Source organism: Ziziphus jujuba, chromosome 10 (assembly GCF_031755915.1).
Source record: "Ziziphus jujuba cultivar Dongzao chromosome 10, ASM3175591v1".
NCBI classification, from domain to species: Eukaryota; Viridiplantae; Streptophyta; class Magnoliopsida; order Rosales; family Rhamnaceae; genus Ziziphus; species Ziziphus jujuba.
This window is the reverse complement of record NC_083388.1, coordinates 5,496,398-5,522,677: the sequence shown is the minus strand read 5'-3', so window position 1 is coordinate 5,522,677 and position 26,280 is coordinate 5,496,398. Positions and strand designations below refer to the sequence as shown.

The window sequence follows — 26,280 nt, the reverse complement described above, 5'->3', positions numbered from 1 at the left end:
CATTCAACATTAATTACCAAAGTATAACAAGTAGACAAATCATAAATATTGCAATTTATAATATTAAGTTTAAACAAACCATCATACAAATAACCTTTACCAATAAAACAACCATTCTTCGTAAGTACAACTCTATTTGACTCACATACAGCTTTATAACCATTTTGAACCAATAAAGAAGTACTAACTAAATTTTTCCTTATAGCTGGGACATGCTTAACACTATCTAAAATAATAAAATTGCCAGAAGAAAAGTTCAATTTCACTTGTCCTTCTCTTATTATTCGAGCCAAATTTCCATTTCCCATGCCTACGGTTTTTGTGTTTGATTCCTGATATGAAGAAAATAATTTTTTATCAGAACAAACATGAACATTAGCCCCTGAATCAATCCACCATTCATTTGATTCAAAAATAAAATTTGTTTGTGGGCTAGAAATAAAATACCCGTTAGCATGAGAGGATGAATTTGTTTCCAGGATGTTTGCTTGTGGTTTTGTGCCAAAAGATCTATGAGTATTCTGAGCAACTCCCTTTTTGAAAAAACAATCTTTGGCCTTATGATTCGTTTTGCCACAAACCCAACAAGAACCAATCTTTTTCTGAATAATAGGTTTATCTTTTTTATCAAAAAAGTTGGCATTTTGGTTTTTGTTAAAACTAATTTTCTTAAAACCTTTAGTTTTGGGTTTATGCATATTTTCAACAATATGGGGTTTGGGTTGAAAATATTTTTAGAAGATTTTAAAGTCTCATGGTGTTTATCTTCTATCCTAAGACAAACAAGCAATTCATCAAAAGAAAAATCTTCAGATTTTTGTTGCAGAATTCTTTGAAAACCAGACCAAGACGGAGGCAATTTTTTAATTAAAAAGGCAACAAGTAAAGTATTATCCAAAACAATACCTTTCATTTTCATATCAAAAATAATATTTTCAAAATCATGAATTTGATCAGAAACATATTTACCATCAACCATCTGAAAATCAAGCCATTTTTTAACAGAATATCTTTTAAAACCAAGTTCCTCAGTCCTATATTTTTATCGTGTTTCACATCGGTTAGAAAGGGGAATGAAGCATGCTTTCTAAGGTTGTGGATACCTTTCCCTTGTGGATGCATTTTAAACCCATGAGGGCTGGGTTGTAAGAGGATTTCTTAGTGGCAAAGCGGACAATATTCACATATCGATGGTTTAGGCTGTTACAGTTGGTATCAAAGCCGGTACCCGAATCGGTGTGCCAGCGAGGACACTGGGCCCTAAGGGGGGGTAGATTGTGAAGTCTTACATCAGTTGGAAAGGGGAACGAAGCATGCTTTATAAGACTATGGATATCTTTCCTTTGTAGACACATTTTAAATCCATGAGGGCTAGGTTGTAAGAGGATTCTTCAGTGCCAAAGCAGACAATATTCACATGCTGGTGGTCTGGGCTGTTACATTTTTGTTCTAAAGCATCCCAAAATTCAAAAGAAGACTTAGTAGAACAAAAAATACGATAAATGTTTTCAGACAAAGCACTCAAAATTCTACCATGACATAACATATCTTTTTCATCAAAATCATCATCAATAGAAACAGTTTGAGAATCCTTACCAGAATCTAAAGATGCAACAAATTTAGAAGAACCAATAGTTTTAGAAACATTTTCTTTTACTTTTGAAGATTTAAGAATAATAGAATAAAGACCCAAAATAGTGAGCCAAAATTTCATTTGTTGTTGCCAACATTTAAAATTTGGACCAGAAAATTTTTTAGGTTTGCAAGAAATAGAATCAATGGATGCCTTAGTATAATTAGATGCTCTAAAAACAAAAATCCTAACAGAATATCTTCTTTAAAAATGTTGGAAATTAAAACAAATAACAAAACTAAATTATAATACAAATACCAAATACCAAACAATAATAATAAAACAATAAACTATTATTCAAGAGTTTAGGATGGCTTGGTTAGTTGGATTAAGGCACGCAATAGCGCTGTCCTTAAAGAAGATATGCCCTCTTCTACACTGGGCTATCTAACATTCCTCTCCCAAGATACAATGATCCTTTAGGAATCTTGTGTGCAGCTAAGAATTCCAACGAACTCCTTAGAACTCCTGTAATGCTCAATATATATATATATATATGCTAAAATATATTTGATAAAATAATTTTATAATAATAATAAGAAAATATGGAGGATTTGAGAGAATTATTTAGAAAGAAGAAGAGAGAATAAACTTCAATTGTTGTATGTTTCCAAATGGAAAAGAGAGCTCCTATTTATAGAGCTTGGAGCAGGAGATTGTTATGAATATGGATGATTTTTAGGAACAAAAAAGTAACCAAATATACGTTAGAAACCAAAATAACGTTAATATATACGTTGAAACAATAGATAAAATAGGAAACAGACTTTTAGTAAATAATTAAATATATATATGTTAAAAGATACTATTTTGTAGGAACTAAAAAACCACTTAGAGTTAGTTTTTTTAGTAAAATCCTTCTTCATTTAACATATAAAATAATATTTAATATATATTTTTAAATCAATTGTAAATCCTTTGCAATCTGCTTCTTCGTTTCCCTTGTTATCTTTCTTGTCAAAACCAAGTTAATCAATATCTTTACCAAAAGCAAGAATGTTCCTTCTCTTCCTCCAGGTCCTTCTCCATGGCCTCTGGTCTGAAATGTCCCCGAGATGTGGAAGAATAAACCTATATACCAGTGGATTAACCGTGTCATGAAAGAACTCAATACAGATATCGCTTGCCTTTGCTTAGGAAAAACCAATGTCATCGCTGTCAATTCATCGGAAATCGCTAGAGAATTCTTGAAGAAACATGATGCAGTTTTTGCATCAAGACCTTTAACCGTTAACACTGGTATTTTTAGTCGTGGGTTTTTGGCCACAATAGTAACACCAATGGGAGACCAGTGGAAGAAGATGAGAAGGGTTATGATTCATGATGTATTCAACCATTCCAAAATGCAGTGGATGCTCCAGAAAGGAATGAAGAAGCCGATAACCTCATTCGGTACATCCACAACTTGAGCTACAATGGTGGCTCTGCAAGGCAAGTGGTTAATGTGAGAACTGTGGCACAACGCTACGCAGGAAATGTGATGAGGAAGATGATGTTCAACAAAAGGTTTTATGGGAAAGGAAGTGAAGATGGAGGACCTCGTTTTGAAGAAGAAGAGCATCTTTCTACACTTTTTACTTTGCTTTTACACATTTATGCTTTCTCTATAGTGGATTATCTTACACGGATGAGGGCTTTCGATTTGGATGGGCATGAGAAGAAGGTTAGTGAGTTTATGGAGGTATTGAAGAAGTACCAAGAAGTTATAGTGAACGAGAGAGTTCAACAATGGAGGGAAGGGAAGAAGATAGAGCCTGAGGATCTACTTGATGTTTTGATTACACTCAAAGATGAAGATGGAAAACCTTTATTATATGATATTGAGATCAAAGTGCAAATCACAGTAAGAATATCATCTTCTTCTTTGTTTAATTTCATTCTCTTTTTTTTTTTTTTTTCTTTTCATGCATGCATATACATGCAAACCATGTATGTTTTATATATATAATTCACATTTTTTTAACAAAATATATATATATATATATATATATATATATATCATTAACAACTCCTACTCCTAGAATTGCATTGATATATAAATGATGCAATAAATGCGTCGCATAAAATAAACAACGACGTATCACACGGCGTCATTTAACGCCCTGTCACTAAATCTATAAGACAACAAGCAACGCAGTATAAGAGTCGTCTATTTTTGAATTTTTAGCGACGCATTCTATCAATCCACTTATAACGACGTATTATTTAGTGACGTTTCACCACAATGTCGCTAAAAATATATTAGCGACTATTTCATATAGTGTCGCTAAATATATTAGTCGCTAATGAGTTACCTATTTAGCGACACATTAATAGAATCGCCTATTTAGCGATGTATTAATAGAATTTACTCTTTAATGATACATTAATATAGTCGATTATTTAGCGACACATTAATAGACTTGACTATTTAGCGATGCATCAATAGAGTCGCCTATTTAGCGACGCATTGACATTGTTAGCAATGCATTATTTGTTAATATGTCGCCTCTTCTTTTTTTTTTTTTTAATTTTGTGAAAAGTGATTAAAATAGTACAAATATAAAAATAATTAAAATACAAAAAAATGAAAACTAGCTTCATCCAAAATAATTAGAATACAAAAATTTAAAATAAATATTTTGTCATAACAAATTAATTATCAAATAAATTAAATATCATCTCATTGACATATTTTTATATAATTTGTAAACTATTGTATTTTTTCATAACAAATTTAATATTAATTAAACTTCCATGAATGCATACTCATTGAGATGGAAGTTGATGTCCTCTTGTTGATGATATTACACCCTCATACTGCATATGAAAAAATTTAAAAAGTTATTAATACTTATGCACAATAAATAAAATATTAATCATTATTAAATTTGTAATTTAGTAAATGAAAATGTAAAGAATATTATCATTGTTCTTAAGATTTGGTGAGGCACATTTCTCCCATCACAATCATTACAAACATAGCCATTCTCACATTCATCCTTATTATCATTTTTATCGATACTTGGCAACTATATGACAAATGGATTGTGAGCCATCGTAGTATCTGCAAGAACATCTTCTTCAACAAAAATACAATGTTGTGGTGAAGCTAAAACAATAGACCATCTTAAATCAAGTTGATCTTTAACATAAAATATTTGTTGAACTTAACAAAACAATGTCAAGCAATATCACAAACAAAATTTCTACAAAAGCAAAATTAATAAAACACAACGAACCTAACCTGCAGTTAAAATAAAAAAAAAAAAACAAAAAACAAAAAACAACCCATCTCATGTCTCCGCCAACCACAAAGAAAAAAGAAACTCACCTAAACAATGGAGACAAAGAAAAAAGAAACCCAGAAAATCACGAGAGCGACACAGAGAAATCCAGCTTCCCGGCGGATGACAACATAAGCAAATAAAAAATAAAACTCGAAATATCTCACTCTTCAAGTCTCTCTTAGATTGCTTCCAAATCTAATATCTATTAGGTAGTGTACTTGATGTAGTTTTAAAAAAGAAAAGGGATTCAAAGGAGCGCGTAAAAATTTTAAAACGCACCAAAAATTTCAAAAAATGGCAAAAACATGCATTTTCTCCTAATTGTATTTTTTTTTCTTTGATTAATTTTTTTATTTTTCATTTACAAATAAAAATTGAAAATATTTCTTAAAAATGTGAAGCAAAATATCAAAGGTTGCTGTTAATTTTTCTGTTTTTCAAGTACACCTTTATTCTTTATAAAATTTGCATGTCTTTCAAAATTTTTGTTTTTTTTAATTGAGAGAACAGGCGATGCATTCTCTTCAATAAGGGTCGCCTGTTCTTGAATTGTGGGATCAAGCGACGCATTATGGTCGAAAAGTGTCGCCTGTTTCGTTTTGTATATTTTCTTTATAATGTTTAAATAATTTTTAATTGTTCATCTACAAATATATTCATGTAGCAATCCAATGAACATCAATTCCGTTGATCTAAAAATAGAAAATAGTTTTGTCAATGCTCTTCTCAGTTATTCACATATATGTGTATAGATGAAATACAAAATACCTCAAGATCTAATTTGAGATAGGGTACCGAATATAGAATTCTAATTCAAAAAGCATTTAAGTTAGGATACCAAATATAGAATTCTAATTCAACAAGCATTTATTGATCAATTTATCTATATAAATATGTTAAATGAGCTTAACTTTCATGTGTTTGTGGTCAATGATAGTTTACTTGTTTTTAAAAATTGAAAGTCTATTAAATTGCCTTTTTTTTAAAAAACAAAGAAAATTGAAGGAACAGGCGATGCAATTACATTAAAACGTGTCGCCTATTCCACTTTTTTTTTTAATCTTTAATTACTTTTGTTGATTGCTCATCTACAAATTAAAAAAAAAAAAGCATATTTGCAAAATTAAAAAAATTACTAAAAACAACTTTCAAATTGAAAAAAAGTTGAAAATTGGTTGGGTGAAACGGTGATGCAGTTGTTGACAAATGTGTCGCCTTTTCGTCTATTTAGCAACTCTTTCTTAAAAAACTATGTTGCCTAAAACTATATTAGTTAGTTCTTGCTGTATTATTACATCTAAGTCATTTGGCCCGGTGGTATGGTGATTCTTTGAGAGTGTAGGAGGTTTTGGGTTCAATTCTTGACATGACCCTATTTTGATTTTATTTTTTTTGTGGGTTTCTAAATGTTTAAATAAAAAAATTGAAAAAAAAAAAGAAAAGAAAAGGCAACACAGTTGTTGAAGAATGTGTCGTCTTTTCATCAATTTAGCGACTTTTTTTTTTCTTGTTGTATTATTACATCCAAGTCATTTGGTTTGGTGGTGTGGTGATTTTTTGAGAGTGTAGGAGCTCTTGGGTTCAATTCTTGTCATGGTCCTATTTTGCTTTTATTTTTTTTTTATGGGTTTCTAAATGTTTAAACAAAAAAATTGAAAAAAAGAAAAGAAAAGGAAACACATTTGTTAAAGAATGCGTCGCCTTTTCATCAATTTGGCTACTCTTTTTTAAAAGAATGCATCACCTAACACTATATTAGCTAGTTCTTGTTGTATTATTACATCCAAGTCATTTGCTCTGGTGGTGTGGTGATTCCTTGAGAATGTATGAGGTCTTGGTTCAATTCTTGGCGTGGTCCTATGTCAGGACCGGTCCAAAATCCCTCACCGGAACTCTAGACAAGCCCTGATCCCAAGGAAACACCACTGAATCTTCCAATGAAAAATCTAACAGCATCTTCCCTAAGAGAAGGACCTACCATAAAATTTACCTACATAAAAATACACTTGTATGGTACCACCTTATCCCTCCCGCCTTACTACAATAATTTCCACAATGGTAGCATTTCGATAACAACTTATATAAAACACATACGTATATATGTATGCAATAGGAATAATCAATTAAATAAACAACCAATTATACATTTAATCATTCACGTCTGCCTGCACCACCCACTTATTGCTGTACATTTCAAATAATTTCAAATATCGTGTTACAAAATATATTGATGCCTAATATAGGAAGAAAAATAAAACAATCATCACATCAACAACAATAATAATAATAGCAATCATTTTCATGATAAAAATAGTACTAATATCATCTGTCATATTTACTCCTAGGTAATCACTTGTCCAAGGACTATCACATAATCACAGCTGTCCCACGGACTATCTCACATGCCCAAAAGCTACCACTTGTTCCAAGGACAATTATACTTGCCCAATGGCTATCTTTCTTGTCCGTAGGCTATGATACTTGTCCGGATATACCATATGATAATAATTATAATAATAGAAATAATATTAATAATAAAAATAAAAATAAATAATGAAAATAATATTAGTAATAATGAAAATAATTAAAAACATAATTCTGATAAATAATAATTGTAATATTGATAATAAGAATAATATTAATAATAATAATAATGACAATAAAAACAACTAAGTATAATGTTAGAAGATAAAATAGTACGAGGTCAAATAACATTTTAAATTCAAAATATATTATGAAATATACACTCGTATCAGGGGTATAAACGATACCCTCCAACATGCTGTGTAATCCATGATTCCAACTGTCGCCGGCACCCTGCTACCAATACAATCCATGGTGGTTGCCTAGATTGGCCGTCCAATCCCCTAGACTCGTAGGCAACATAGTTACGAGGCTAGCTCTTCATGGACCACATCAGATCGCTGTCCTCGTACGGTGTGATACATACAAATATAATATATATATATATATATATATATATATTTACAAAAAATTACTTGATGCACATACTATATACCAGTGGTGTCCTACGGTGCCCAGTGCCCCAAAACACCGTCTGACGGGGAGGTTAAAGAGAAAAACTAGCATACGGTCGCGTGGCATCCCACCACGCCGCTGCTTAAACTGTCATCCCGGCTATGGAGGGGGAGGGCTATGGCCAATATCAAACTTGCATGCCCTCGGTCCGATGGCAACTCACGGGAGACATTACAATCTGCGCGCTAATCACATCCACATCCACCTGTGTACTAATCACATCCATAACTATAGAACACTGGTACGTATATGGTGCATCTAAAAACTATAAATTTTTATAGTATTATTAAAATAATAAGTTTCGATAAAATAAGATAAAATTAAGTTTATGAATAAATTAATTAATTAATTAATTTATACATAAATATACTTTATTTTGAAAATACTAAATTAATAAAATCAATTCATATCAAATATTATTAGAACCACATAAAATGTTATATATAAGTAAATAAATGAGAATACTTTTGTTATGCATCATACCCTCAATGACAAAATTAACAATAATTTTGCAACAATTGAAAACTACAATTTCCTTAATTTCGAAGATATAAATTAAATGCTATACATAACCTTGGCACCATAATTTTAAAGAACAATTTTATTTAGGCATCACACACATAAATTACCATAACACAATATTTATATATATCTATTTACACATACACAAGCTCATATACTTACAAAATACATGTGCATATAGTAATATATATATATATATATATCAAACTAGCAAATACCATGGAATGCACCAACACTTATATATCCGCATATGTGTACATGAATGAAACACATATATTTACAAACATACATATACATAAACATATATACACAAAACCCCATTAGCCTTAACTCAAAAGTTGGGGTTTTTCAACATCTTAAGGATTAATTTAATTTAATCATTTCTTTGGCCTCTAACAATCATTAGGAACTTAGTTGTAATGACAATTTACTGAAGACTTGTCTAATTTCTGTCCAATTCCAACATAAACATAACTTAGCTTCATCAATGGCAACTTCCTAAATACTCAATTATAATTCACATTCTAACTACCAATTTGAAGCTTATGGTGAGAGCACCAAGAATATACCTTCAATTGGCTCAACCAATGCCGGAGGTGGCCGGAATCCCGCCGGAACCTTGTTGCCAAAATAGGTTTTGTCATATCTCCTAAACGAGCTAGTTTTGAGCCAATCCAAGCTTGGAAATGGACTTAGGGGTCTGAATTTGTGGGAAAGGACCACCCATTCGACCTCATGCTCATCAGAAGACGGCGATCGGAAAATGCATCCCTCACCGATTTTCATGGCTTCTCGGCGAGTCTAGACCATTTTGTGGCGTGATAAACATGGCTATGGTTTCCTAGGAATGTGGGTTTCAAGTTGGTATAAACATTTCTTTATGGGTGTCCAAAGTTAAGAAGAAATTGGTGATGGAATATGGTTGCGTGAATGAGCAGGGAGAGGAAGAGAAGGAGAGCTCCAGAGAATTCCAGAAAGAAGAAGAAGAAGAAAAGGAAGTAGGAACGGGGGTTCCACCACCCCCCCCCCCCCTTCCCCTTCCCTTGTTTTCCCACGTGGATAAAAGGAAAGAAAAAGAAAAAGAAATAAATAAAATAACATAATATTAAAATAATAATATAATATAAAATAATAAAATAATGTAATATTTAATTATGGCTGATATGTGGCATTTTCTCATCGTGATACATGGCACCATGTACTAAGTTACACATGGCACATACTGTTCAGATGTTAAAAAATTAATATTAAAATAATACAATATTTGAAAATTTTTGCAAGTTTATAGCTTTAAAATCACATGTCCGAATCGGACGTGCCACTAGTCTACAAGCTCGTATCAACGAGTCCTTCACAACCATACATAAGCCAAAGCTCAATTTTATGAGAATAAAAAGTCAACTCTGGCACCCTCGGACAATTCGGACCTCAACTTGTTTTACTCATAACTTTCAAACTGTAGCTCCATTTTTAATGTGCTAATAGTTGATGGACTCAGGTCAATGCGTACTTCGCCATGGTGCATCAGTCAACCTAGAATTCTTATCGAGTCAAAAAGTCAAAATTTGACCTTTCTCGGTCAACTTGAGAAATTTCCGGTGTACTTCGGGATGGGTTGTTACACCCTATCTGATTTTTTTTTTTATGGGTTTGTACATGTTTAAAAGAACCCAAAAAAAAAAAATGCTCAGTTTTGGCACTTTAATATTTTTACTGATTATTTGTTGTTAAAATAAAATTAGATTTATTAAAAAAACTAAAAAAAAAAAAAAAAGGTAAGTAGAGAATAGGTGAAGCACAATCTAAATAATGCGTCGTTTGTTAACTATATAAAAAAAAAAACTGAAAAAAAGAGAACAGGCAACGCACAATCTAAATAGTGCATCGCCTATTAACTATATAAAAAAAAAAAACCTCAGTTTTGGTGTTCTAATATTTTTACTGGTTATTTGTTGTTGAAATAAAGTTAGATTTATTAAAAGAACTAAAAAAAAAAAGGTGAGCAGAGAACAGGTGACACACAATCTAAATAGTGCGTCGCCTGTTAACTATATATATATATATAAAAAAGCTCAGTTTTGGCGCTCTAATATTTTTACTAGTTATTTGTTGTTGAAATAAAATTAGATTGATTAAAAGAACTAAAAAAAAAAAGGTGAGAAGAGAACCAGTGACACACAATCTAAATAGTGCATCGCCTGTTAACTATATATATATAAAAAAAAAAAACTCAATTTTGGCTCTCTAATATTTTTACTAGTTATTTATTGTTCAAATAAAATTAGATTAATTAAAAGAACTAAAAAAAAAGGTAAGAAGATAACAAGCAACGTACAATCTAAATAGTGCGTCGCCTGTTAACTATATAAAAAAAAAAAAGCTCAGTTTTGGCACACTAATATTTTTACTGATTATTTATTATTGAAATAAAATTATATTGATTAAAAGATCTAAAAAAAAAAAGTTAAGAGAGAACAGGCGATGCACAATCTTATTGGTGCGTCGCCTGTTACATATATAACAAAAAAAAAAAAAAACCATCTCAGTTATGTTACTCTAATATTTTTATGGGTTATTTGTTGTTGAATTAAAATTAAATTAATTAAAAGAACTAAAAAAAAAGGGGAGGAGTGAATAGGCGATGCACAATCTATATAGTGCATCGCTTGTTAACTATATCTAAAAAACAACAAAGCTTACTTTTGTCGGTCTAATATTTTTACTGGTTATTTGTTGTTGAAATAAAATTAGATTATTTAAAAAAAACAAAAAAAAATTAGAAAGTAAAGGGAAGAGAATAAGCGACGCACAATCTAATTAGTGCGTCACCTGTAACATATATAATAAAAAATAAATAAAAAACAGCTCAATTATGTTACTCTAATATTTTTACTTCTTATTTGTTATTGAAATAAAATTAGATTGATTAAAAGAACTAAAAAAAAAAAAGATAGGAGTGAACAAGTGACACACAATCTAAATAGTGGGTCGCCTGTTAACTATTTATGAAAAGACAAAATCTCAGTTTTGTTACTTTAATATTTTTACTGGTTATTTGTTGTTGAAATAAAATTAGATTATTTAAAAGAACTTAAAAAAATTAAAAAGTAAAGGAAAGATAGCAGGCGACGCATAATCTAAATAGTGCGTTGCCTGTTACCTCTATTCAAAAACAAAAAAACAAAAAACTACCTCAGTTATGTTGCTCTAATATTTTTACTGGTTATTTGTAGTTGAAATAAATGAGCACTATTTAAGAGATTTGCGAGAATAAACTATACAAGAAAAATTATATAATTGAACAACAACCTTATATAATTAAATTTATTATTATGTAAACATAGATAAGTGATTGGTACTCATTTTTCATGAGTAGCATTTAAATGTATAATACAATTTAGATAAAATATACATGCAGTATTAATGGCGACTCTGGTTAGTCCCATATTCAGCGACCCTTAACGGATGTGTCGCATGTTCTTTTAGCCACTTTTTGAGGTCGACAGTTTTTGGATGCGTCGTATATTTATTGCATTTTTACTAACGCATTAACCTTAGAGTCGTGGTTTTGCTTTTTCAAATGTATTTGTTTCGTAGCATCGCTAAATGAGTATCGCTAGATATCAATTTTCGTGTAGTATCCCCCCTTCCCCCACCCTAACGTCTTAAACCCATGACATTTGAAATGTCGATGTGCGTAACTCAATCAGCTTCATTTGAGGTAACTTATACAGTTAGTTTTTATTAGGCATTATTTACCTAGACTAATTATAGAAGTAAGAGGATGCTTGCGTCCAACATAATTTGGACGAGTGTACCTAGTAGAATAAATCTATATATATATATATATACATACAATGAGACTTTTTTATAATAAAATATACTTTTGATAATCATTGGGTTCTTATTTTAAATATAAGGTCAGACCTATTAATAAATCCAGTAGCTATTTAAGGTGAAACTTACTTTAATACTACTTAAGACTGACAGTAAGTATATATTATTATATTACTAATCATGCATACAGTAAATACAATGAAATTATATTACCATATAAATAACAATTTAATTACTATATTATCAATCATGCATATCATAAATACAATCTAATTTGACATGACAGGAAGTTTAATTTTGCCATTTCGAAAAGGTATATATATTTGGTTATATTTTTTGAAAAATTTAAGTGATTAGTAAACATATAGAACTTGCATATTTTGGTGAAAGATATATATTAAACCAATTAAATAATAAAAAAGGGTATTTGTCACTATTGATAATTTGATGAATGAACACCAACAGGTTCTATATGTCAAATAATAATTAAAATAGTTATTATTAAATTATTCACTTTTAAAATTTTAAAATCATAGTACATAAGATGGTTATTGCCACTACCAGTGACAAATAGCTAAGCTATTAAAGAAAATAACTACTTAATTGTAACACCCCGTCCCAAAGTACAACAGAAATTTTCCAACTTTAACCGAGGTTGATCGTTGACTTTGAGCGTTGACCGTTGATCGAAGGGTTAAAAGTTGACTTTTTGACTCGGATGGAATTCCAGGTTGACTGAGGTACCGTTACGAAGTACACGTTGGCACGAGTTCGTAGACTAGTAGCACGTCAAAAACAGAGCTACGGTTTGAAAGTTATGGGCAAAACAAGTCGAGATTCAAACTGTCCAAAAGGTGCCGGGAGTTGACTTTTTATGGTTGTAGAATTTTGCTTTGACTTTTGTATGATTGTAAAGTACTCGTCGATACGAGTTCATAGACTAGTGGCACGCTTAAATTGGACATCTGGTTAAAAAGTTATGGAAGTGTGAAGTTTTTCCGACCATCGTAATACTTTAATATTTTTGAATCGGTGAACAGTGAAAGGCCACGTGTTGGCATCTGAGAGGTCCACGTGGGTGAACAGTGTCACCCACGGTGGCTTTTATTTTGGCAAAACGGCGGGAGAGGAGAGAGAAAAAGAGAGAGGAGAGAGAGAAGGAGAGAGAAATACCACCGGCCGCCGGAGTCAACTTTTCCGGTCGAATTTTGTCACACGCGCTGGCCAGGCAGGAGCGCCTCTCCATTCCCGGCCAACCCCCAAAATTTCACGGCCAACCGACCGACGACGCTCCTGGATCGGGGCTTTTTTCGGCAACGGCAATTTTTCCCCTCCACCACCGGCCACAGCCGTTTGACGCATTTTCGGCCATTTTCAGGCAACACGCGCCAGCCACCCCTCACCACCTCCTCATTTTCGGCCAGCTTGTTAGGACCCGTCCAGAATTCCTTCCCCGAAACCCTAGACAAGCTCTGATCCCAGGGAAATACCACCGAACCTTCCAACGGAAAATCCGGCAGCACCTCCCCTAAGGGTAGGACTTACCAAAATTACCTGCACTAAAAACACACTTCAAAAATTCATCCCCTTATTCCTCCCACATTACTACAATTTGTTTCCACAAATTTACATTACTTCAAAATAATAACAGCAACAACCCAGTGCATAAATAATAACTACACGTCCAATACAGTATACAGAGCATTATACAGATAAATATGAATTAATACAATGACAGATACGGAAGCAATATAAGATGGAGAGGAAAAAGGGAAGAAATATTCCTTGAACTTTCGGCAACGAACTGAGACATTGGGCTCGCCCCGGACAATCAACGTCTCCAACCTGGACCTAGGGGAACGGAATTTAAGAGCGTGAGATGCTAATCATCTCAGTGAGTGACCCTATCTACTGTACACCTTTAATATTAATAATATAAAAAAATAAAGGAATTTAATAAATCCATACCGAACAATTACATAAATAAATAAATAAACATTTGAAGGTAATACTTTCTCTCAAAACCCTCACTATTCACTCCGTTGGAAATGTTCCCCTTTTAAAACATTTTCACAAAACCCGATATTCGTACTTCCCGAAAACCAAAGGACCAAATAATTTAATAAACAACAAATAAATAAATAAATACCCCAAATATAAATAAACCATAATAAATTATAATAAATAATTTTGTACTCTTTGGGGTTTGAAATTTCTATCCGAAAAATTTGTACTTGACGCACCACACCATATACCAGTGATGCCCTCCGATACCCAGCGTCCTGAGCACCGACTGGCGGGGAGATTAAAGAGAGAAAACTTGCAAACGGCACTTCGGCGTCCCGACAGTACCGCTGCTGAAACCATCATCCCGGCCAAGGAGGGGGGCGGCTGTGGCCAATAACAAACTTGCCTGCCCACGGTCCAATGGCAACTCACGGGTGAAATAATAATACTTGCGCGCTGAACCAAATAAACATATACCAGAACACCAATACTGTGTGAATGGGTCTAAAATAATTATTAAACCAACCGTACCGTTTTCCAAAATTACCGTGGGAAATATACCAAATTTTCACACTTACCATCCCACATATTTTTATTTAACAAACCGGTACGAAAACATCGATAACAAATAAACCATAACTTTCTCATAATACGAGGTTCAACCATTAAAATACCGCGGGCATAATTTATGAAATTAAACCACCAACTTAAACAAATATTTTCATAAAATATTTAACCCAATTATGCCCGAAAAATAACACTTAAAACCACGTACGATTATTACTGAAAGATACTTTGCTCATGCACAATAAATAAGTTAAACCACAATAAAATAATAATCGGGAAATTCTTAGTAATCCAAAATTCCATTTAGTATCAATGGGTAAAAATATATATATAAAATAATATTTTTTCCCGACTATATTTAAATTCCATCACATGAGCACAATTTCAGATACCAATTTAACAGCAATTAAATATAATTAATTATCCCAAAATATTTATTAAAGGTGGGTCACTCACCTGGAGCACGCAATTAAACTATGATCCACCATGGGATCAATTCCACGACTCACCAGTGCTCCTAGAACACAATTCACACACAGTCAAATAAATTAATATTTTATTCAGGTAAATAATACCCGGTACCCGGGGGGTCAAACACAAACATTATCCAAAATAGTCGAATAATATACCGAATCGAAGCTTGAGCGACGAGGATTACAAATCCGGTCTCCATCGACCCCAATTCCGCCGGAGGTGGCCGGAAAGCTTCGGTTTGATTTAAACTTGAGGGATCTCTCAAACGGTGGGGATTTTGGGCAATCTAACCCCGGAAATGGACTCAGAGGGGTCGAAAATGGTGGAATAGAAGGTATGGGTCACGCTGGGTTGGTCGAAAACGGCGAGAATCGCCGGAAAAACTTAACCGGCCGCCGCCGACTTCACCGGCCCGATCTGGGCGCGTCCGGCGGCTACTGGCCGGGAAAATTGGAGGCTGAGGTCGCGGCGAGCTGGGCTTCACCGGTGGCCGGCGCGTGTGGCTTCCCGACGACTGAAATCCGGCCAAAAGGCCGGTCGAAGAGAGCGAGGGAGAGAGTCAAAGGAGAGAGAGAGAGAGAAGTCTGTGTGTTTCTTTTTGTCTCTGTCGGGCTCGGGGAAGAAGAAGGGAAGGAAGGGAAAAGAAAAGAGAAAGGTGTTTTCCCACGTGGGGAAAAAGAAAAGAAAAAGAAAAAGAAAAAGGAAAATAAAATAAAATAAAAATAATTAAATAATTAAATAATAATAAAAACAATATTATATAAAATAATAATAAAATAACATGATATTATACATGGTTGACATGTGACATCTCACCATGGTGACACATGGTCACATTCATTAAGTCACACGTGGCACATCGTTATGCGTTTTAAAAATAATATTAAAATAATACAGTATTTGAAAAACTCTACAGATCCGTAACTTTCAAACCACATGTCCAAATCGGACGTGCCGCTAGTCTACGGACTCGTATCGACTAGTACTTCACAACCATGTATGAGTCAAAGCTCAACTTTGCATGAATAAAAAGTCAACTCCGGCACCCCTTGGACAGTTTGGACCTCAACTTATTTTGCTCATAACTTTCAAACCGTAGCTCCATTTTCAACGTGCTACTAGTCTACAAACTCGTGCCAACATGTACTTCGTAACGGTACCTCAGTCAACCTAGAATTCCAATCGGATCAAGAAGTCAACTTTTGACCCCTTCGGTCAAAGTCAAAGTCAACGGTCAACAGTCAACCTCGGTCAACGTGCAAAAATTTCGACATGGTTCGGGACGGGGTGTTACAAGCCCACCAAATTTCACGACCACCGGACCTCTGACGTGCCGGGATCGGAGTATTTTCCGGCGAGGGCCGAAAATCTTCACACCCAGATCTCTTCGCCGTCCAGCCTCCGTTTGCCTCACCGCTGGTCCCATTGGAACCCTATCCCCACGATCTACAAAACTCCCAAAAATCTCAGCCATTGGCCACCGGATGCACCGTCGCCAGTGACGGTTTCCAGTAACCATGGCGGCTCATCGGAAAATCCAGTTCCGGTGAGTACTCAGTTGCACTGCCAGTCGCTCCCCACTAATTCCGATGTCCTTTTCCTCCAATTCACGACGCTTTTGGGAGAATCGAGGCTCTAAAGGCCGAGAGCTTTCCGGCGAGATTCCGGCCACCACCGGTCCGATCTCCGGGAAGTAAGACCGGATTTGTAATCCTCGTCACTCAAGTTTTGATTCGGTATATTACTCATCAATTTTGGTTAACGTTTGTGTTTAACCCCCCGGGTGTCGGGTATTATTTATCCAAATAAAATATTAATTTATTTGAGTTGTGTAATATTGTTGTTTTAGGAGCACGGATGAGTCGTGGAATTGATCCCATGGAGGATCTTGGTTTAATGGCATGCTCCAGGTGAGTAACCCACCTTCAAATTAATTTCGGGAGTAAAATTTGTGAATATTTTGTGTGAATTGAATATTTGAAATTGATATTTTATGTGGCAAATATTTAGTGGTTTTATTTGTGAAAATGTGATGCCCAATTGAGTGAATCAAAATATTTATCTATTAAAAAATATTTTGATTCAAAGAATTTTATGAAGTTGAATTGAATTTATTAATTATTAAATTAATTTGTTGGGATATTTCATAATTGAATATTTCCAAAATATGTTTATGTGTTCGATATCATGAGAATTTCTATCTAGAATGGTATTGCTAATGCATAATGTTTTTAATATATGTTTTGGTGCCAAAAGAATATATTTGGAAGTTTAAAGAATTTATGGTTTGATTTATTTTAATTATTGCTATGGTTATTAGTTTTAAAAATTGTTTTGGGGTATAACATAATATATATGTGTTTGAATAATTTGGCTTATATACCATTTGATTGAATGTTTGGATTATGCATATAAAAATATTTGCCTTATTAAATATGAGTTGTCATTTTACGTAAGGTTCGACAATGTATTAAATGGCTTTTATATTCTGATGGGTTCATAAGTGAACTTGAAGTAATTAAATATTTTGGTATTTAAATTGAGATTTTAAATCATTTTGGAAACTATTTGGTTTGAGAAACCAGATTGAAAATCATATAATTTGAAGCACGATCAAATATTTTATAATTTTAGGTGCTTAAAAATTGGTTTATGGTGAATATATTTCACTGTGATATTTCTGGTTTTCATATGAAATGATATTTTGAGATTTTGGAATATTTGAACAAGCGGTTGAACTTGACAATTAAATTATGATTATGATACAGTAGGATACTGTATCGGTTATTTTAATCGATGTACCATATAATACCAGAGTTTGGTTCAGTATTATGTTACAGCGTGCTGGGTTTACCGCGGTGCCGTGAGGTTGGTTTCATCCAACGGTTATCTATTATTACCACGAACTGTGAGGTCGGGTTCATCCGACGGTTTTAGTATTATTACCACGGTGCCGTGAGGTTGGTATCATCCAACGGTTTATTATTGCCACAGACCGTGAGGTTGGGTACGTCCCGATGGTTATTTATTATTTCCACGACACCGTTCATATATTGAGGGTTGTGAGGTGGGTGTATCCCACGGTTTACAGATTGGTACGTCGTATGGTACATTGTATTTGTTGTATTTAACATTGTTTTTATTAATTATTTCAATTGGAAAACTTAATACAAATTTTATGGAATTTTATTATGTTTTTGATTTCTTATTTGTATTAGTGTTTTAAAAGTGCATTTCATCTTGATTTTTCTATTTATATTGATTTGATGATTTTGAAAAGATCTTACTATGTTTTTACCATTTATCTTAAATTGAGGTTTTAATTTGATTTAATTTTTCCTTTACTTAATTCTTCAAGAAATTAATTCATTTTAATTAAACAATTATTTCATGAATTGTTTTAATGTGAGTTTTATTAATATTTCGGTATTAATTATTATGACATGGATTAATTATTAGTAACTATTATAAGTTATTTTTATTTCAATTTATTCATCATAAATTTTGGATGCTCGATTTATTATATTTTATTGGATATTTAGTTGACTAATTGATTCCTTGGTTTTCGGGAAATAGAAATAACGGGTTTTGCAAAAATATTTTAAAAAGGGGAACTTTTTCAACAGAGTGAATGGTGAGGGTTTTAAGAGAAAATATTATTTTCAATTAATTATTATTTATTTATTTATTTATTCTTAATTAATCAAGTGTACTATAATTATTATTACAGTTATAATTACACAGTAGATAGGGTCACTCACTGAGATGATTAGCATCTCATATTTCTGAATTCCATTCCCCTAGGTACCAGGTTTGGTAGACGTTCTTCCGGGGTGAACCTAATCTCCGTCGCTGTCTTAGTTCGAGAAGTATCTTTGTCTTCATTTACTTCAATTGTAATATTTCTTTCATCCTTGTTGTATTCTATGCTTAATAGTATTTCATGAAGCTCTGTTTACTGTCTCGGACATTTATGTATTAATTATGCACTGGATTACTGATATTCATTTGGAGTGCTGTAAATTTGTGGAATCAACTTGTAGTATTGTGGGAGGAATAAGGGGATAAATATAGAAGTGTGTTTTCAGTGCAGGAAATTTGTGGTAAGTCCAACCCTTAGGGGAGGTTCTGCCGGATTTTCCATTGGAGGGTCCAGTAGGGTTTCCCTGGGATCAGGGCTTGTCTAGGGTTCCGGTGAGGAATTTTGGACGGGCCCTGCAGTTGGTATCAGAGCTTGGTTCTAGTATTCCTAAGGGACTATGCATTGTTGTGAATCGCATCCGCGTCTAATCTCTCGTTTTACCCGTCTTAAAGCGTTCTTTCCCTTTGTCTCGAAGCAAATTCGTTGCCCGAGTTTGAATAACTCTAATCTTCGAGGGTGTCAATTAGAATCACTATCCTAACGGGAAATTCCTATGGCCTAGTCGATGGTCGAGGATTGGCTTTTCTTGTGAAGGTCAAGCTATCATCGTGAATGGCATTTGTTTCATTCATGGAGAAGAAGGATGATTGCCTAAGGGTGTGTATCGACTATCAACGATTTAGCAAGGTGACCACCCATAATCGATGCTTGTTGTTGAGTATGGATGTGTGTCAATCAATCTCAAGGTGTCAAGATATTTTTTCCGATCGATTATTAAAAATTAAATACTTTTCAAAGTGATATTTGAAATTAAAGGTATTTTATTCAAGTATTTTTTTTGTTTATGTTCGTACATGTATTTGTATGTTATATTGTTTGATATTATACTGCATATACTGCACCATACGGAGGCGGCGAACCAATGTGGTCCATGTATAGCTAGCCCCATAATCATGTTGCCTACGAGTCCAGGGGACCGGACTGCCAATATAGGCAACCACCCTGGTTTGTATTGGTAGCAGAGTGCCGGCGACAGCTGGAATCATGAATTACGTAGCATATTAGAAGGTATCGTACGTACCTCCATTACAAGCGTGCATATTTCATTTTATGCTATGGATTTTAAGATATGATTTTATGTATTTATTCATGTTTTTACTATTGTTCCAATGTGGAATTTTAACAATTGCCTATGCAAGTTAAGAAGTTTGGAAATTTAATTTGGGTTGATAAATTGTGTATATTTTATGTTGGTAGTATATTTGAACAAATATATTTTATTATTTGTTTTATGTTATATTTTTTTCCAAGAGCGACTTAAGGTTTAAGTATCGCCAATTGAGAATCCAAAGTAGGATATTGTTGAGTTTAAAAAGGAGATCCTAAAGGGAGCACGTGATTTGATGTATGTGATACACCCCAAAGGTATAAGGATATATCGAATGCTCACTAAGTATTATTGATGGATCGGCACGATAAAGGAAGTTGCCGAATTAGAATCAAGGTATGTAAGCTGCCGACAAGCAAAAGCAGGAAGTAGAAATGTTAGCGCACTTTTTCCTGGTACGAGAGTGGTTCTTACCGAGACAAGTCGGCCAAGCTGTTCGTAAAGCGTATTATGAGTCTGCATAGAGCATCAATCGCCATTACGTCTAATGGAGATTAGAGCTTTACTTCAAGACTATGATGAAGGTTAACAGATACACTTGGAGCGAGACTTAACGACTGCATCGCCTTTCACCATAGGCCAGTAGACAAGCAAAGTGCAGAATTCACACTTGGAAGCTATGTTAAGACCGTGCATTATGCAATGATGAAAGAAGCTGGATTGAGCAATTGGCATCGATAGAATTCGTTACGATGTTAACTACCAAGCAAGCATCGAGATGTCTTCGTATGGGATTCTATATAGAAGGCAGTGTCGAACCCCACTATATTGGAGTGAAGTAGGTAAGGAGAAGCACCACACGACAACCAACGTGAATTGGATGCAAACACCTATGGATGACTATGAATAAGGTGAAGGTCATCCAAGAGAGTTTGAAGACCGCTCAAGATCGACAAATGAGTTAAGTCGACGTGCATGGAAAAGATGTTGAATTCGAAGTCCGAGATTAAAGTTTTTGAGATTATCTCCGTAGGAGAGAGTCGTACGCTTTGGTTGACAGAGAGAGCTAAGTTCTCTTTATCTTAGTTCTACGAGGTTATTGGAAGAATTGGTTTTGTGGCATGCAAGTTAGTATTTTCCGGAAAGCAGACATGGGTATGCAGCGTAATTCACGTATTGTTGCTACGAAAGGACATCGAAGACCTATCATGCATGGAGCAACTAAGTAGATTTTCTTTAAGTCATGAAGAATGCGTATGGGTCAATAAGACTATGTCTTAAGTTAAAGTCTACTGGTGAATCCACATAGCCAAGGAAAGTGACATGAGAGTCGTGTAAACCGCAACTTGATATTCTTTATGCGTTTCAGCGACGTAAGAAATTTCAAGGATGAAATTTTTTGTAAGAGGGGAAGATTGTAACACCCCATCCCAAAGTACAACAGAAATTTTCCAACTTTGACCGAGATTGACCGTTGACTTTGACTGTTGACCATTGATCGAAGGGCTCAAAAGTTGATTTTTTGACTCAGATGGAATTTTAGGTTGACTGAGGTACCGTTATGAAGTACACGTTGGCACGAGTTCGTAGACTAGTAGCACGTTGAAAACGGAGCTACGGTTTGAAAGTTATGGGCAAAATAAGTCGAGATTTAAACTGTCCAAAAGGTGCCGGGAGTTGACTTTTTATGGTTGTAGAATTTTGCTTTGACTTTTGTATGGTTGTAAAGTGCTCATCGATACGAGTTCATAGACTAGCGGCAAGCTTAAATTGGACATTTGGTTAAAAAGTTATGGACGTGTGAAGTTTTTCAGACCACCGTAATACTTTAATATTTTTGAATCGGTGAACAGTGAAAGGCCACGTGTCAGCTTCTGAGAGGTCCATGTGGGTGAACAGTGTCACCCACGGTGGCTTTTATATTGGCAAAACGGTGGGGGAGGAGAGAGAAAGAGAGAGAGGAGAGAGAGAGGGAGAGAGAAAGACCACCGGCTGCCAGAGTTGTCAACTTTTCCAGACGAATTTTGTCACACGCGCCGGCCAGACAAGAGCGCCTCTCCATTCCCGGTCAACCCCCAAAATTTCATGGCCAACCGACCAGTGATGCGCCTGGATCGGGGCTTTTTCCGGCGATGGCGATTTTTCCCCTCCACCACCAGCCACCGCCGTTTGACCCATTTTCGGCCATTTTCAGGCCACACGCGCCAGCCACCCCTCACCACCTCCTCATTTTCGGCCAGCCCACCAAATTTCATGGCCACCGGACCTCCGACGCGCCGTGATCGGAGTATTTTCCGGCGAGGGGCCGAAAATCTTCAAACCCAGATCTTTTCACCGTCCGGCCTCCATTTGCCTCACCGCCGGTCCTGTTAGAACCCTCTCCCCTCGATCTATAAAACCCCCGAAAATCTCAGCCATCGCCAACTGGACGGGCCGTCGCCAGCGACGGTTGCCGGTGACCGCGGCGGCTGGCAGGAAAATCGAGTTCCGGCGAGTACCCAGTTGCACCGTCAGTCCCTCCCCATGAATTTCGACCCCCTGAATCCAAATCCGGTGTCCTTTTCCTCCAATTTGGACGGTTTAGGAGAATTGAGGCTCTAAAGGCCAAGAGCTTTCCGACGAGATTTCAGCCACCACCAGTTCGATCTCCGGGAAGTAAGACCGGATTTGTAATCCTCGTCACTCAAGCTTCGATTCGATATATTACTCGTCAATTTTGGTTAATATTTGTGTTTAATCCCCCGGGTACCGGGTATTATTTATCCGAATAAAATATTAATTTATTTGAGTTGTGTAATATTGTTGTTTTAGGAGTACGGATGCGTCGTGGAATTGATCCCATTGAGGATCTTGGTTTAATGGCGTGCTCCAGGTGAGTGACTCACCTTCAAATTAATTTCAGGAATTATATTTGTGAAAATTTGACGCCCAATTGAGTGAATCAAAATATTTATATATTAAAAAATATTTTGATTCAAAGAATTTTATGAAGTTGAATTGAATTTATTAATTATTAAATTAATTTGTTGGGATATTTCATAATTGAATATTTCCAAAATATGTTTATGTGTTCAATATCATGAGAATTTCTATCTAGAATGGTATTGCTAATTCATAATGTTTTTAATATACGTTTTGGTGCCAAAAGAATATCTTTGGAAATTTAAAGAATTTGAGGTTTGATTTATTGTAATTATTGCTATGGGTATTAGTTTTAAAAATTGTTTTGGGGTATAACATAATATATATGTGTTTGAATAATTTGGCTTATATACCATTTGATTGAATGTTTGGATTATGCATATAAAAATATTTGCCTTATTAAATATGAGTTGTCATTTTACGTAAGGTTCGACAATGTAGTAAATGGTTTTATATTCTGATGGGTTCATAAGTAAACTTGGAGTAGTTAAATATTTTGGTATTTAAATTGAGATTTTAAATCATTTTGGAAACTATTTGGTTTGAGAAACCAGATTGAAAATCATATAATTTTAAGCACGATCAAATATTTTATAATTTTAGGTGCTTAAAAATTGGTTTATGGTGAATATATTTCACTGTGGTATTTCTGATTTTCGTATGAAATGATATTTTGAGATTTTGGAATATTTGAACAAGCGGTTGAACTTGACAATTAAATTATGATTATGATACAGTAGGATACTGTATTGGTTATTTTAATCGATGTACCATATAGTACCAGAGTTTGGTTCAGTATTATATTACAGCGTGCTGGGTTTACCACGGTGCCGTGAGGTTGGTTTCATCCAACGGTTATCTATTATTACCACGGACTGTGAGTTCGGGTTCATCCGACGGTTTTAGTATTATTACCACGGTGCCGTGAGGTTGGTATCATCCAACGGTTTATTATTGTCACGGACCGTGAGGTTGGGTACGTCCCGACGGTTATTTATTATTTCCACTATACCGTTCATATATTGAGGGTCGTGAGGTGGGTGTATCCCACGGTTTACAGATTGGTATATCGTATGGTACATTGTATATGTTGTATTTAACGTTGTTTTTATTAATTATTTCAATTGGAAAACTTAATACAAATTTTATGGAATTTTATCATGTTTTTGATTTCTTATTTGTATTAGTGTTTTAACAGTGCGTTTCATCTTGATTTTTCTATTGATATTTATTTGGTGATTTTGAAAAGATCTTACTATGTTTTTACCATTTATCTTAAATTGAGGTTTTAATTTGATTTAATTTTTCCTTTACTTAATTCTTTAAGAAATTAATTCATTTTAATTAAACAATTATTTCATGAATTGTTTTAATGTGAGTTTTATTAATATTTCGGTATTAATTATTATGACATGGATTAATTATTAGTAACTGTTATAAGTTATTTTTATTTCAATTTATTCATTATAAATTATGGATGCTCGATTTATTATATTTTATTGGATATTTAGTTGACTAATTGATTCCTTGGTTTTTGGGAAATAGAAATAACGGGTTTTGCGAAAATGTTTAAAAAAGGAGAACTTTTCCAACGGAGTGAATGGTGAGGATTTTGACAGAAAATATTATTTTCAATTAATTATTATTTATTTATTTATTCTTAATTAATCAAGTGTACTATAATTATTATTACGGTTATAATTATACAGTAGATAGGGTCACTCACTGAGATGATTAGCATATCATATTTCAGAATTCCGTTCGCCTAGGTACCAGGTTTGGTAGACGTTCTTCCGGGGTGAACCTAATCTCCGTCGCTATCTTAGTTCGAGAAGTACCTTTGTCTTCATTTACTTCAATTGTAATATTTCTTTCATCCTTGTTGTATTCTATGCTTAATAGTACTTCATGAAGCTCTGTATACTGTCTCGGACATTTATGTATTAATTATGCATTGGATTACTGATATTCATTTGGAGTGCTGTAAATTTGTGGAATCAACTTGTAGTATTGTGGGAGGAATAAGGGGATGAATATAGAAGTGTGTTTTCAGTGCAGGAAATTTGTGGTAAGTCCAACCCTTAGGGGAGGTTTTGCCGGATTTTCCATTGGAGGGTCCAATAGGGTTTCCCTAGGATCAGGGCTTGTCTAGGATTCCGGTGAGGAATTTTGGACGGGTCCTGACATTAATGATATAAGAAAATAATAAATTTCCATATATGTATTATAAAAGCAAGATGAAATTTATTTTTTCCCTGTCGTTTCGTATTTTATCCTTTTAAACATACAATACAAGGGAAAAAAAATAGAAAATAACTTTCAAGCAAAACTATATATATATAAATATATCTGAAGTACTTCCACCTTAATTAAATTTATATCAATGGTTTATGCAAAGCAGGAAATTTTTCTTGCAACAGTGGACAATCCTTCCAATGCAGCGGAATGGGCTCTATCGGAAATGCTCAACCAACTTGAACAACTTGAAAAAGCAGTGGAGGAATTAGATAGGGTTGTTGGCAAAGACAAGCTCGTTCAAGAACATGATATTCCTAATCTCCCTTATGTCACTGCCTGTTTAAGGGAAGCTCTCCGTTTTCACCCGATTGCACCGTTCAATGTCCCCCATCTCTCTGTCTCTGATTGCATTGTGGCTGGCTACTTCATCCCCAAGGGTAGTCACATATTGCTAAGCCGGTTGGAATTAGGCCCAAACCCTAAGGTTTGGGAAGACCCTTTGAGATTTGACCCTGAACGCCATTTGAAGGATGGAGTTGCTACTCGACAAGTAAGTCTTGCTGAACCCGAGCTTCGCTTCATTACATTCACTACTGGAAGGCGAAGTTGCTTAGGCAGTTGGCTCGAGACGACCATGTCGGTGATGCTGCTTGCTAGGCTTGTTCAAGGGTTTACATGGAGCATGCCACCAGATGTGGAGAAAATTGACCTAATTGAAGCTGACTCACTCTTGTTGAAGGATACTCCTTTTCATGCTCATGCAAAACCTTGCTTGCCTGCAAGTGTTTATCCAATTAACTAG

General features: G+C 34.4%; 1 pseudogene; it reads left to right on the top strand.

The window, feature by feature from the left end:
* The first annotated feature begins 1,943 nt into the window (after window positions 1–1,943).
* Window positions 1,944–26,280, top strand: LOC107410647 (tryptophan N-monooxygenase CYP79A68-like; annotated as a pseudogene).